General features: G+C 57.6%; 1 long non-coding RNA gene across 1 annotated transcript; it reads right to left on the reverse strand.

Annotated features, from left to right (window-relative positions):
* Nucleotides 1-247: 247 nt before the first annotated feature.
* LOC142047166 (uncharacterized) lies at nucleotides 248-4576 on the reverse strand. The gene is made up of 2 exons (XR_012656338.1): nucleotides 4470-4576; nucleotides 248-655 (listed from the first exon to the last, which is right to left on the reverse strand). It is a non-coding gene; the product is annotated as an uncharacterized LOC142047166 (long non-coding RNA).
* Between the last annotated feature and the right edge of the window lie 4370 nt (nucleotides 4577-8946).

Consider the following 8946-nt stretch of genomic DNA (forward strand, 5'->3'; position numbering starts at 1 on the left):
CCCCTTGGGGCATGGAGAAGGCCTGTCCCTTGGCATGATTTGTCTGGGCTGAGGCGGGTGTGTGTGGGGAACAGAGCCTGGGGAAGCCCAAGAGACCACTAGCTAACTCCTGCAGGACAATCCCAAGGTCCTTCCCCCTGCTTCAGGCCTCACTCAGGCAAAGGCCCCTGTTGACCCCAGCACGCTAATATTCGGGGCTTTGAGGGTTGTTTCTGTTAGGAGAAGAAACTGATCATGGAGTCAGGTATCTGTGATGCAATCCTGTTTATTTTCAAAGAATGCACAAAGTCCTGTTTCTGTGAACACAGGAGCAATCCAGCAGCAGAAGGAAGTTTCTCTGCTCTCAGTTTCAAGCCTCTTTCAGCCAGCACTCTGCCCAAAAGCTCTCTCACTCTCATATTTTCTCAGGGCCACACTTGAGTGCTCATTCTGTCTCCTTGGCTTTCAGCTGCTTCTCTATCAGGTTCTCTGGTCTTTCTGCTGCTTCTCCTCCACCTTCCCCCACCCCCACAGTTGCAATCAAATCAGTCCTCCACCCCCATGGGGACTATAGTTTTTATCAGACTCCTAGGAAGCCTCTTGGACTGCATGGTCTAACCACCATCCAGGCTTGCATGTGTTCTAGTCCTTGGCCGGTGGTGTTCTTTTGCTCCAGCTGTCAATATGCAATGGAGCATTTAATCATTCCCTCTCTCAGTCTGAATGGAAGGAAGTTCTCAGACCCACACTTGACCCCAGAGCCCATGTTCAGGCTCCAATTCATCCCCAGGCCTGGGATGAGCCCAGCACAAGCACTGTGTTTTGTACTATCTTTGTGCCTCCCTTATTCTGGTGCTGAAGGGAGGCATCTCAGGCCCTGGAGCTGGTTAGAGTGGCCTTTGGGGCTACGCCAACCCATGTCTAGCTGCCGGCGATTTCTGTGGGCCACTGCAGTAGCTAAGCTCTGGTCTACACTTAAACTTTAGATTGAGCCAGCTACATTGCTTAGGGATGTGAGCAGTTACACTGACTGAACGCTGGTATGGACGTAGCTGAGGTGATGGAAGAGTCCTTCCGTCAACGTAGCTCCTGCCGCTCCGGGAGGTGGCTTAATTACAGTAACAGAAAACCCCCTTTCTGTCAATGCTGGAGGTGTCCATACAACAGATGTAGAGCCCTTCCTTAGTGCAGACACACCCTATGACAAGCAGGGGCGATGTCCTGCTTGGAGCCCTTTACCCAAGGCTGTTCCCCATCATGCGCCCTAAGCAGCAGGCTCCTGGGCCACCATCGGGGCCATGCCTTAAAGGACCCTATACTTTCTGCCATGGCCTGTGTCTGTCGCTCTCAAACACCCTCCACACACACACACACTCAGACCCAACACCCACCTATGCCTTCAGTCCCTGACCACTCACCCCCAGCCCCTCGATCTGCTGCTTCCCAGGGAAGCCAGTGGTTCATGGTGGCTGATTCAGGGCTATTCTTAGCCTGTCTGTCACTTGTATCCCCTGACAGACAGTAACAGGAACTGGGAGTCCCTCCCATTCTGCTTCCCTTCAGCTGCTTCCCAGGTCACAACAACTGTCAGATCCGCTCTGGGCTGGGAAGGGCCATTGAATGGGGAATTTCGTGCTGTGGGGCAGGCAGGTGCTGGGAGCACTGAGACACATGGGCACTGGGTTGTGCTGGGCGGGTGCATCAAGGGGCCTGCACGCACCATGTATTCCTGGGTGTAGAAGCATGGAGGGGCCCACTGCCATGGGGCAGGAAGCACTGAGAGCTGCTTCCTTAGTGATAGCCCAGCAGGGGTCACCCAGCTATCCCACTGCTCCATCCCCGTGCTGTGAGCCCTGCAAAGCTAACTCTTTATGTGCCAACTAGACCCGGGGCCCAACGGTGAAGGAAACCTGCCAGGCGCTGCCCAGAACAGCTGGCAGTGCTCATGGAGTGGGAAGGTTCCCCTCCACCGAGTGGGGCTGGCGGCTGGCTGGGATCTGCTTGGCGGTGATGGCTGATACGGTAATCATGGTGCACCCCATCCCTGACAAGCAGTGCAACCCCCTGTGCTAGTCGCCCTGCAGCAGCCTGGAAGGGGGAGGGAGGAGACAGGAGGCACTGACCACCACCTAGGTGAAGCGAATGAGCCATGAGCAAGGCCTGGTGGCCAAGGGCTGTGTCCGGGAAGGGGCTGGCCAGCTGGCGCTAGCCCTGGGCGTGTGCCTGAGCATGGGCCCCGGGAATCAGCGCAGCTAGTGCAGGGCGATGCCTGGCCATGAGGGCCTTGCTGAGGAAGCATTTCCTGGCCATGAATCACCTGGAAATGCTCCCTGGGCACCGCCCCGTCCCCAGTGAGTCAGGGATCAGCCTGGTGGCGTAAGGAGATTGGCATAAGGGGAGGCTGGTGGAGTCTTGCTGCCCGCCTCTCGTGGGGGAAGGCAGGCAGCATGAGTCACTAGGCCTTCTGCAGCACCCATGGCCAGTTGGGGTGGGTGTGGATGGCCAGACAGCACTGGGACCCCCTTCCCATACACTAACCCAGAACCTCCCTGCTCCCCTCGCCCCCGCATGGGGCCCAGCCAGAGAAACGCCACAGCAAGGTAGCTGAAGTGCCCCAAAAATCCTGCATCCATGACATCATCTTCCTGGAGTAATGGCAGGCTGAGCTTCAAGGGGTCATGGCCTGGAGCAGAGACCATGGGGCTAGGCAAGGGCCTGGGGACTGTGGGTAAAAGACACTGGGAGGCTGGTTTTTGACAGCAAACAGGGACCTCAAGGAGTTTTTTAATACTAGTGAGCTAGTTCCTATGCAATCAGTGCAGCAGCCGTCTAGCTAGCTACCCACCCTTTGGCATGGCAAGGTTTAGTCCGGGCCAGTGTTCGTCATCCAGGTGTAAAGAGCCAGCTGGCAAAGCCTATGCCCGCGTGGGAGACCCCAGGGCTCAGCTGCCTGTGCTTGTTGCCTGATGCTGGCAGGGAGTCTGGCTTGGCTCAGCTCTGAGGGAGCTGGCAACAGGGATCCCTCTGTGACCATTTCCGGTACAACTTGGGAGAAAGGGGAGCTCTCTGTGCCCCGCACCCTTCGCACCTGGGACTATCCCAAGGAAATTCCCTCTGTGGCCCCTGGCCATGCTGCTGGTCCGGCAGTGCTGAGCCGTGCAGGTGGAGCTGGGCTGGACTGGGCTCCCTGCCTGGTTCACCCATAGCTGCGGGGGCTAGTGACATAGACGTGTTGCTTGCAGCTCCTCTGCGTCAGTGTGAAGCCTCATCCCAGCCTGCTCCAGCAAATAGCTCTGGGCTGGCAGCTCCACAGCAGTGACTCCAACCCTCACTCTGCAGTGCGACACAGCCCAGGGGTGAGAGGGCAGAGATTTGCTATATGTTACTTCAATGTAGTGCAGTGGCTGCCTCTCCAGCAGCCAGGCAACAGCCGCACCAGGCCGCAGGGGTCAAGGAGAGCATGAGGCGGGGGCTCAGGAAGAGCATAGGGAGCTGGGTGAGGTGCCAGCAGGGGATGGCATCACAGAGCTTCGAAGGTGTGGATGAGAAGCCAGGGACTAGGGGATTCGGCCAGCACAAGAGAAGGATGCTTGCCAGCAGTTTGGGGCACTCTGGAGTGTTGGTTGGCAGGAAAGAGGGATCCCAATGGGCTTGGCAGACTGGAACATGGGTCTGCCCGGGTCACTCCTTCACCTGAACTGAAATGGCTCAGATTGGCCTGTCTGTGCACCCGTCCCTGAAAGCTGCTGCTGCATGAGCCTTTTCCCCTTAGCAGGAATGGGCCTGGCGTGAGTGTCCCTCCTTGTCCCACTCTCCAGAATGCCTCTCCCTCCCTCCCTTCCCTTCCCCAGAGCAAGTTCAGCTCAGACCAGTGGCGGCTTTTCACACAGGCTCCTGCCTTCACCCAGGCTCTTAGACATGCTAGGTGAAGCCAGGTGAGTAGCCCAAAGGACATGAGGGCCTGGAACCCCTCTAGGATCTGACACTCACTGGCTGGCTGGAGATGGGGGTAGGGCTCCAGAGAGAGGGCCCGTGAGGGAGTGGTGGGTGGAAGATGCTGCTGATGGCTGCTCATCCCAGAGCTGCAAAGCTGGTTGTTGTGCTGTCATTCAGGGGGTTATTCTGGCAGCACTTGAAGGCTTTTCCTTATTAAGGGAGAACATGGGTGCTAGGGAGCTGGGTCCAGGAGTAACCACGGACTAGGGGGCTGTGCAGGGGGAATCGGGTTTGTTCAGTGGGAGCTCAGAAAGCACCTTTGGTACGCGTTTCACATGCACCAGCATACTTGCATGCAATGAGGCCCTTCAAGCCGCACCTTCAGCCCATGCCCACCCCAAGGCTATTCCCATCCTGAGCTCCCCACAAAACTCTGCTAATCGCCTAGCCCTGATCGCATACCTCACACCCTTCTATTCCCATCCTGGGTCACCCCACTCTGCTGCTGCCCCTCAGTCCTGAACCGTAGGCTAATCGTGGACTGTGAGCCTGACCTGCAGCGCCATCTGCTGGTCGTGTGTCTGCCTTTACACCGCTCTCTCGAGGTGCCAGGATCGTGGCACTCCGCAGCGCAGCGATGAATGTGGATGGGGGTCACCGCTCAATCCATAGCATTTTCTGAGGTGAGCAGGATTTGAAGTCACCTCACCTGTCCCTCTCATTGACCTCACCCTCAGCAGCAGGAGCCCAATTGCACAGCCTGTGTGGCGCTCGCTAAAAATGACTGAATGTGACTTTTGAGTGCAGTATCCCAGACTTTTCAGGGCTAGACAATTGGATGGGGTGTCCTACTTGGAAGCAGGCTACAACACCTGTGTCTAGCCCTGGAGGGTTAGTAGGCCTTGAGCCCGTCACCATGGCAGGACTCACTAGTGCCCAGCCTAGACCTCAGGCCTGGGGATTTTTGTTGGGAAAGCAGGAAATGTTTTCATCTGGCTGGTGGCAGCTGTTTGATGAGGCCTGGGCTGTCGGCGTAGCCCCAGGGCAGGCAGCTTAGTGCGCAGACTGCAGAAGAGGCGCATCATAAGTGTGATTGGGCACCCCACATCCTCGCTGTCCCTGCACCACACCTGACCCCTGCACCGAGCCTGGTTCACGCTGCCTCCATCACTGGCAGGCAGAGTCACGTTACTGCTGGGTGCCTTATGGCCTAGACAAAGCCACTTCGAGCCAGAAGGTGGCGTTCGTGGCTCAGTCTTTGCACTGCTCCGCCACAGCTGGCAGGTTTGCACTGCGCTATTGCCAGCATACTGCATGTCCAAGGGGTGGGCCTGGCGGGATGGGCATGATGGCTAAAGTAGGCCAGAGCGCTGGGCCCAGACTGGCAGGGTAGGGAGGGCTTGCAGAGTGATGCCCAGAGCACGCATGACTTTTGCACTGGAGCGGAAAGTGGGTGCACGCCAGGGCTGGCGGTACTGCAGGTGCATGTGCTTGGGGCAGTGACAAGAGCTGGAGCTAGCGTGAGAGACTCAAGGTCCCAGCAAAGGCCCTGGGGGCGGGGAGGCCTGGGGAAAGAGCCCAGCCTTCCCACTGCGGTGGTAGAATGGCTTATGGGGAACGCTCTAATCTGGGGCGTGCCACATGGGTCGGCGGAGGAGGGTGTCATTAACAGGCAATCAGAGAGCTCCAGTCACGTCAAAACTGGTGATTCCCTGGGATGTGGAATTACTGAGGAATCAGCCCCATGGGCATCAGGGCCTCCCCCAGGTGTGAAGCTGACCAAGGGGTGGTGTGGCGATTTCAAGAAAATGGAGAGGAGTCGCTGGGAATGAGGAGAGGCCCCTGCCCTGGGGATTTGGATTCTGGGGCTTATCCCAAGCTCTCGACACAGCCTTATGGAAGGCACCCCTGTGGGGACTTCAGTTAGTGTGATCATTTAACATGTCTGTTGGGGTAGCACCCAGAACGTAACTAGGCCAGGGCCCTGTAGCACTAGGTGGTGACCAGACCTAGAGTACAGAACCAAAGAGCTGCCTCGCTGAGCTACTCCTTGCCGAGGAGGGGCAGAGGCTGCAGTGGGTGGAGCTGATTGCCCCAGGCTGCTCTGTTTGCACTTGCTTATGGTGGGGCATGATTTCCCCTCACTCCCCCCAGAAAACCAGCCATGGACAAGTTGCATGATGAGGCCAGATCTTTATTTACACAGCAGCGGCCAAGTAACACACCCAGAACCCCAGGGAGGCCTTTACTCACACAAACTCACCCTACAGCCATGATGGCAGCACACTAGGGAGTGAGGCGGCACCCAGCTCTGAGCTAATAAAGGAGGAGGCTCTGTTCTTCCAGGATCCCTTGACACCCAGCATGGCCATGGCATGACAGCAATGGAGAGCTCCTCCCTCCCATCCTGGGCCGGCTTTAGGTTTGAAGGAGCTGCCGCTGAAGTCCAGCTGCTGTCTTTGGCAGCAGCTCAATCGGTGACGCGGAGGAAGGACCTTCCGCCGAAAAGCCACCGAAGACAGTGATGGGACTTCAGCGGCAGCTCCTCTGGGATGTTGCGGGGCCCTCCTAGGGGCGTGGGGCCCAATTCTGGGGAATCGGCTGAATCGCCCTAAAGCCAGCCCTGTTCCCATCCTCTCAGCCAGAAGTGAATCCCCAGCTGCACCTCCAAACCTTGTTCTCCAGCTCTGCTGACTTCTGGAGGTCTCTGCATCAGCAGGGGGCAGGTCTTCTCCAGCTGCTGAGCCATGGCCTCAAGAACAGTATTTCCAGGAATCCCCGTCATAGTGCCTAAGGGATTCCTGGGAAAACTGGACCGTGAGGACACGGCGGGGAGAGGAAGTGTGGTTTCCGCCGTCCCCAGTACTTGAGCATCCTTCAGCCATCCACAGCTCCAGGTGCTACCCTGAGGGAGTGCTGCACAGGTGTCCAAACCCAGCTTGTGACTCTTCTGCAGGAAAGCCCTGCACTGACCCCAGTCAGGCCCTCCTCCCCCTCGCTCTTCTTCATTCCTTTAGCCAAGTTACTCCCCGCCCCTGCAGAAGATGAATGCCTCTTAACACTCCATGCATTCTCAGGGGACTTGGAGGGGGGCAGGGGTGCAGCACAAGCCCACAGGTCCTAACCACGCAGCTCTAGCCCACTATTTACGGTGTGCCACTGTCTTATACCTCCTGCATGTCTCTCTGCCCTACAGCTAGAGAGCAGCACTTTGCACCATAGGCGCCTCAAAGGGCCAGCCCTGGGAGGGCTCTATTGCCATGGAGTCCATCCCCCTCAACATCTCCTGCTCAGTCCTCACAGATCTGAGCTCTTGTAATGGGTGAGGTTCATTCCCCAGAGCTCCTCTCTGCTCCAAACTCCTTGCTGAGCATTAGGGAATGTTCCCAAAGTGCAGCCAGGGTGGGCGAGCCATACTCTGCCCATTGTAGGGGAGGGAACCCACACTCACTCTGCCGACAGAGCCACACAGGTGCACCCCCAGAGCTCTTGGAAACCCAGTCCTAGAGCCAGCAATAAAGGCTACTGCAGCACAACTAGGGGCCACCTAGATAACAGACTTCCTGAAAATCCCTCCTAACCTTCTGCCTGCCCGACCGGAACCAGAAGAACACCCTGTGTCCTCGTCGGTACTAGAGACCTTTCCCTCTACCTCTGCACTGAGCCTCAGGTGCCTGCCCTGGGGTTTTCTTTCCTCATTTCACACCCTATGGGTCTGAACCCAAGTGGGGAGTCATCGCTTCTTGCTGCCCATCAAGGGAAGCTGCTGCCTGGAGCCATAAGTCCTGCTGGCCTGGGCTGCCATGCGGCCTGTTGGACGGATGCATGTCCCTCTGCTGCACAGCTCCTCCCTTCCCGAGCTACAGTGCTTCATCTCAGACTCACAACTGACCAGAGATGCAGCACTGCACCTTGGGCTGGGAGACATTGACGGAGCTCCATCTGTAGCTATCCAGCTTCGGTCTCTTCGCACAGACGTGTGTGTGTGTGTGTGTGTGTGTGTGTGTGAGAGAGAGAGAGAGAGAGAGAGAGCTGTGTCTATGTGAGTGTGTACGTGTGGCTGGGTATAGCTGGCTTAGGATGGGTGTATATATGTGTGTCTCAGCAGGTGTGTGTGTGTGTGTGTGTGTGTGTGTGTGTGTGTGTTTCCAGCCCCCTCCTGCTGTCACGCGCCCTGATCACACAGTGCGTCAGCTGTGAGATGGAGCGGTTCCCACAGGGGTTTCGGGCAGAGTGGGGTGAAGGTGCAGCAGTGGCCGTGAGTCAGCGGAAGGTGCTGTACGGCCAAGGGCAGGGAAGGGCTGTTTGACTTGTGTACTAGAGTAGGAGCAGCTAATGAAACACGGGATGAGGCCGCCTGCAAAGAGCCAGCCTGGGTTTTATGCTGGGAGAGGCGCTGGGGAGCTGAGTCAGTGTGGCGGGTACCCATGCAGGAGAGACGTGAGGAGTATGGAGTTGGACAGCCAGGTTCAGCGCTGGGTTTTAAGGAGCTCACAAGAGCCTGGGGAGACCCATACTGATGTACAGACGCTGTGGGGAGGGAAGGCAGGAGGAGATACTTTGCCATTGCCCCAACACAGGGTGAGTCTGGCATACTCCTCAGGGGGGAGGGCTCTGGGGAAGCCCAGGGTTCACAGAGGCCTTGTACCAGCACACTCCAGGCACTTTGCTGGGATTACCGCTCACTGCCCCAGCTGCTGCCTTTCCAAGCGCAGGCTGGCTGGAGGCTCTGACGTCACCGCCCCATGGAACGGCCACCATGAGCAACCCTGACTGGCCCCTTGTTGGCAGTTGCAACAGAGAGGCTGAATAGGCCTGACTGCGGTGCCCTCTGCCAGGTCAGGGTGGGCAGGGGATGCTTGCTGCCTAGCCGGGTATGTTCTGTGGCTCAGCAGGGACCTTTGGCTTCAGGGCTGTCAATCCGGCGGGTGGAGCTACTTGGGAAAGGACACTAGCATCTGTATGAAAAGCAAAGAAGAGACAAAGGCCACAGAGCCATGAGGCCCAGAGACCGAGGTGCTGGGTAGAGGT

Source organism: Chelonoidis abingdonii, chromosome 7, assembly GCF_003597395.2.
Source record: "Chelonoidis abingdonii isolate Lonesome George chromosome 7, CheloAbing_2.0, whole genome shotgun sequence".
In the NCBI taxonomy this organism is placed as follows: Eukaryota; Metazoa; Chordata; order Testudines; family Testudinidae; genus Chelonoidis; species Chelonoidis abingdonii.